Raw genomic sequence first — 5,000 nt, 5'->3', positions numbered from 1 at the left:
AACGATGTCATATAGATCATGCTCCCGCGTCATCCTTGTCACGTGGCGCAAAAATATATTTAAAAATGGGAATGCAACACGAGGACTTCCCAGGAGGTCACCCATCCTAGTCGTTGGGTGTCAAGCGCGGTGGGAAAAGTCACAGAGGTCATGGCGGTGCTCGTGTTGTCGGGGTAGAGAGGGAGCGGTGAAATTCTTGTGTTAAACTCGTCTCCGTTGTCGAGGCAAATGTGGCAATGGACACGGGAGGGGCAAGCTAAAACACATCACAAACGTCAAAAATAAGAAAACTAGTAATCGTCAAAAATAACAAAACGAGGTCATATAGATCACGCTCCCGCGTCATCCTTGTCACGTGGCGCAAAAATATATTTAAAAAGGGGAATGCAACACGAGGACTTCCCAGGAGGTCACCCATCCTAGTACCACTCTTGCCCAAGCACGATTAACTTTGGAGTTCTGATGGGATCCGGTGCTTTAGTGCTGGTATGATCGCATCCAACAAGCAACTATCTATTTGTTCCTTATGGTTGCCCCTACTACTAGTCGTTGGGTGTCATGCGCGGTGGGAAAAGTCACGGAGGTCGTGGCGGTGCTCGTGTTGTCGGGGTAGAGAGGGAGCGGTGAAATTCTTGTGTTAAACTCGTTTCCGTTGTCGAGGCAAATGTGGCAATGGACACGGGAGGGGCAAACTAAAACATATCACAAACGTCAAAAATAAGAAAACGAGGTCATATAGATCACGCTCCCGCGTCATCCTTGTCACGTGGCGCAAGGATATATTTAAAAAGGGGAATGCAACACGTGGACTTCCCAGGAGGTCACCCATCCTAATACTACTCTCGCCCAAGCACGCTTAACTTCAAAGTTTTGATGGGATCCGGTGCTTTAGTGCTGGTATGATCGCATCCGACATGCAACTATCTATTTGTTCCTTATGCTTGACCCTACTACTACTACTACTACTACTACTACTACTACTACTACTACTACTACTACTACTACTAGTACTACTACTACTACTACTACTAGTCGTTGGGTGTCAAGCGCGGTGGGAAAAGTCACAGAGGTCGTGGCGGTGCTTGTGTTGTCGGGGTAGAGAGGGAGCGGTGAAATTCTTGTGTTAAACTCGTCTCCGTTGTCGAGGCAAATGTGGCAATGGACACGGGAGAGGCAAGCTAAAACATATCACAAACTTCAAAAATAAGAAAACTAGTAAACGTCAAAAGTAAGAAAACGATGTCATATAGATCACGCTCCCGCGTCATCCTTGTCACGTGGCGCAAAAATTTATTTAAAAAGGGGAATGCAACACGAGGACTTCCCAGGAGGTCACCCATCCTAGTCGTTGGGTGTCAAGCGCGGTGGGAAAAGTCACACAGGTCGTGGCGGTGCTCGTGTTGTCGGGATTGAGAGGGAGCGGTGAAATTCTTGTGTTAAACTCGTCTCCGTTGTCGAGGCAAATGTGGCAATGGACACGGGAGGGGCAAGCTAAAACATATCACAAACGTCAAAATAAGAAAACTAGTAATCGTCAAAAATAAGAAAACGAGGTCATATAGATCACGCTCCCGCGTCATCCTTGTCACATGGCGCAAAAATATATTTAAAAAGGGGAATGCAACACGAGGACTTCCCAGGAGGTCACCCATCCTAGTACTACTCTCGCCCAAGCACACTTAACTTCGGAGTTCTGATGGGATCCGGTGCTTTAGTGCTGGTATGATCGCATCCGACCTGCAACTATCTATTTGTTCCTTATGCTTGCCCCTAGTACTACTACTACTACTCATACTACTACTCATACTACTACTACTACTACTACTAGTCGTTGGGTGTCAAGCGCGGTGGGAAAAGTCACAGAGGTCGTGGCGGTGCTTGTGTTGTCGTGGTAGAGAGGGAGCGGTGAAATTCTTGTGTTAAACTCGTCTCCGTTGTCGAGGCAAATGTGGCAATGGACACGGGAGGGGCAAGCTAAAACATATCACAAACGTAAAAATAAGAAAACTAGTAATCGTCAAAAATAAGAAAACGAGGTCATATAGATCACGATCCCGCGTCATCCTTGTCACGTGGCGCAAAAATATATTTAAAAAGGGGAATGCAACACGAGGACTTCCCAGGAGGTCACCCATCCTAGTACTACTCTCGCCCAAGCACACTTAACTTCGGAGTTCTGATGGGATCCGGTGCTTTAGTGCTGGTATGATCGCATCCGACCTGCAACTATCTGTTTGTTCCTTATGCTTGCCCCTAGTACTACTACTACTACTCATACTACTACTACTACTACTACTACTAGTCGTTGGGTTTCAAGCGCGGTGGGAAAAGTCACAGAGGTCGTGGCGGTGCTTGTGTTGTCGTGGTAGAGAGGGAGCGGTGAAATTCTTGTGTTAAACTCGTCTCCGTTGTCGAGGCAAATGTGGCAATGGACACGGGAGGGGCAAGCTAAAACATATCACAAACGTAAAAAATAAGAAAACTAGTAAACGTCAAAAATAAGAAAACGATGTCATATAGATCACGCTCCCGCGTCATCCTTGTCACGTGGCGCAAAAATATATTTAAAAAGGGGAATGCAACAGAGGACTTCCGAGGAGGTCACCCATCCTAGTACTACTCTCGCCCAACCACGCTTAACTTCGGAGTTCTGATGGGATCCGGTGCTTTAGTGCTGGTATGATCGCATCCGACATGCATCTATCTATTTGTTCCTTATGCTTGCCCCTACTACTACTACTACTACTACTACTACTACTACTACTACTACTACTACTACTACTAGTCGTTGGGTGTCAAGCGCGGTGGGAAAAGTCACGGAGGTCGTGGCGGTGCTCGTGTTGTCGGGGTAGAGAGGGAGCGGTGAAATTCTTGTGTTAAACTCGTTTCCGTTGTCGAGGCAAATGTGGCAATGGACACGGGAGGGGCAAACTAAAACATATCACAAACGTCAAAAATAAGAAAACGAGGTCATATAGATCACGCTCCCGCGTCATCCTTGTCACGTGGCGCAAGGATATATTTAAAAAGGGGAATGCAACACGTGGACTTCCCAGGAGGTCACCCATCCTAATACTACTCTCGCCCAAGCACGCTTAACTTCAAAGTTTTGATGGGATCCGGTGCTTTAGTGCTGGTACGATCGCATCCGACATGCAACTATCTATTTGTTCCTTATGCTTGACCCTACTACTACTACTACTACTACTACTACTACTACTACTACTACTACTACTACTACTAGTACTAGTACTACTACTACTACTACTACTACTACTACTACTACTACTACTACTACTACTACTAGTCGTTGGGTGTCAAGCGCGGTGGGAAAAGTCACAGAGGTCGTGGCGGTGCTTGTGTTGTCGGGGTAGAGAGGGAGCGGTGAAATTCTTGTGTTAAACTCGTCTCCGTTGTCGAGGCAAATGTGGCAATGGACACGGGAGAGGCAAGCTAAAACATATCACAAACTTCAAAAATAAGAAAACTAGTAAACGTCAAAAGTAAGAAAACGATGTCATATAGATCACGCTCCCGCGTCATCCTTGTCACGTGGCGCAAAAATTTATTTAAAAAGGGGAATGCAACACGAGGACTTCCCAGGAGGTCACCCATCCTAGTCGTTGGGTGTCAAGCGCGGTGGGAAAAGTCACACAGGTCGTGGCGGTGCTCGTGTTGTCGGGATTGAGAGGGAGCGGTGAAATTCTTGTGTTAAACTCGTCTCCGTTGTCGAGGCAAATGTGGCAATGGACACGGGAGGGGCAAGCTAAAACATATCACAAACGTCAAAATAAGAAAACTAGTAATCGTCAAAAATAAGAAAACGAGGTCATATAGATCACGCTCCCGCGTCATCCTTGTCACGTGGCGCAAAAATATATTTAAAAAGGGGAATGCAACACGAGGACTTCCCAGGAGGTCACCCATCCTAGTACTACTCTCGCCCAAGCACACTTAACTTCGGAGTTCTGATGGGATCCGGTGCTTTAGTGCTGGTATGATCGCATCCGACCTGCAACTATCTATTTGTTCCTTATGCTTGCCCCTAGTACTACTACTACTACTCATACTACTACTCATACTACTACTACTACTACTACTAGTCGTTGGGTGTCAAGCGCGGTGGGAAAAGTCACAGAGGTCGTGGCGGTGCTTGTGTTGTCGTGGTAGAGAGGGAGCGGTGAAATTCTTGTGTTAAACTCGTCTCCGTTGTCGAGGCAAATGTGGCAATGGACACGGGAGGGGCAAGCTAAAACATATCACAAACGTAAAAATAAGAAAACTAGTAATCGTCAAAAATAAGAAAACGAGGTCATATAGATCATGATCCCGCGTCATCCTTGTCACGTGGCGCAAAAATATATTTAAAAAGGGGAATGCAACACGAGGTCTTCCCAGGAGGTCACCCATCCTAGTACTACTCTCGCCCAAGCACACTTAACTTCGGAGTTCTGATGGGATTCGGTGCTTTAGTGCTGGTATGATCGCATCCGACCTGCAACTATCTATTTGTTCCTTATGCTTGCCCCTAGTACTACTACTACTACTCATACTACTACTACTACTACTACTACTAGTCGTTGGGTGTCAAGCGCGGTGGGAAAAGTCACAGAGGTCGTGGCGGTGCTTGTGTTGTCGTGGTAGAGAGGGAGCGGTGAAATTCTTGTGTTAAACTCGTCTCCGTTGTCGAGGCAAATGTGGCAATGGACACGGGAGGGGCAAGCTAAAACATATCACAAACGTAAAAAATAAGAAAACTAGTAAACGTCAAAAATAAGAAAACGATGTCATATAGATCACGCTCCCGCGTCATCCTTGTCACGTGGCGCAAAAATATATTTAAAAAGGGGAATGCAACAGAGGACTTCCGAGGAGGTCACCCATCCTAGTACTACTCTCGCCCAACCACGCTTAACTTCGGAGTTCTGATGGGATCCGGTGCTTTAGTGCTGGTATGATCGCATCCGACATGCAACTATCTATTTGTTCCTTATGCTTGC

At 46.4% G+C, this 5,000-nt stretch overlaps 9 non-coding genes across 9 annotated transcripts; all 9 read right to left on the bottom strand.

The window, feature by feature from the left end:
- Positions 1-381: 381 nt before the first annotated feature.
- On the bottom strand, positions 382-500 carry LOC123432793. The gene has a single exon (XR_006624362.1). It is a non-coding gene; the product is annotated as a 5S ribosomal RNA (ribosomal RNA).
- Positions 501-792: 292 nt separating this feature from the next.
- LOC123432995 lies at positions 793-911 on the bottom strand. Its single transcript, XR_006624557.1, has one exon. It is a non-coding gene; the product is annotated as a 5S ribosomal RNA (ribosomal RNA).
- Positions 912-1,615: 704 nt separating this feature from the next.
- LOC123435207 lies at positions 1,616-1,734 on the bottom strand. Its single transcript, XR_006626466.1, has one exon. It is a non-coding gene; the product is annotated as a 5S ribosomal RNA (ribosomal RNA).
- Positions 1,735-2,098: 364 nt separating this feature from the next.
- On the bottom strand, positions 2,099-2,217 carry LOC123435206. Its single transcript, XR_006626465.1, has one exon. It is a non-coding gene; the product is annotated as a 5S ribosomal RNA (ribosomal RNA).
- A 356-nt stretch (positions 2,218-2,573) lies between these two features.
- On the bottom strand, positions 2,574-2,691 carry LOC123433339. The gene has a single exon (XR_006624864.1). It is a non-coding gene; the product is annotated as a 5S ribosomal RNA (ribosomal RNA).
- Positions 2,692-3,031: 340 nt separating this feature from the next.
- On the bottom strand, positions 3,032-3,150 carry LOC123433202. Its single transcript, XR_006624743.1, has one exon. It is a non-coding gene; the product is annotated as a 5S ribosomal RNA (ribosomal RNA).
- A 740-nt stretch (positions 3,151-3,890) lies between these two features.
- On the bottom strand, positions 3,891-4,009 carry LOC123435205. The gene has a single exon (XR_006626464.1). It is a non-coding gene; the product is annotated as a 5S ribosomal RNA (ribosomal RNA).
- A 364-nt stretch (positions 4,010-4,373) lies between these two features.
- Positions 4,374-4,492, bottom strand: LOC123438413. The gene has a single exon (XR_006629556.1). It is a non-coding gene; the product is annotated as a 5S ribosomal RNA (ribosomal RNA).
- Positions 4,493-4,848: 356 nt separating this feature from the next.
- LOC123433338 lies at positions 4,849-4,966 on the bottom strand. Its single transcript, XR_006624863.1, has one exon. It is a non-coding gene; the product is annotated as a 5S ribosomal RNA (ribosomal RNA).
- Between the last annotated feature and the right edge of the window lie 34 nt (positions 4,967-5,000).

Source organism: Hordeum vulgare, chromosome 2H (genome assembly GCF_904849725.1).
Source record: "Hordeum vulgare subsp. vulgare chromosome 2H, MorexV3_pseudomolecules_assembly, whole genome shotgun sequence".
Lineage (NCBI taxonomy): Eukaryota > Viridiplantae > Streptophyta > Magnoliopsida > Poales > Poaceae > Hordeum > Hordeum vulgare.
Note: the sequence above shows the minus strand (reverse complement) of the source record. Positions and strands in the feature narration are given on the sequence as shown.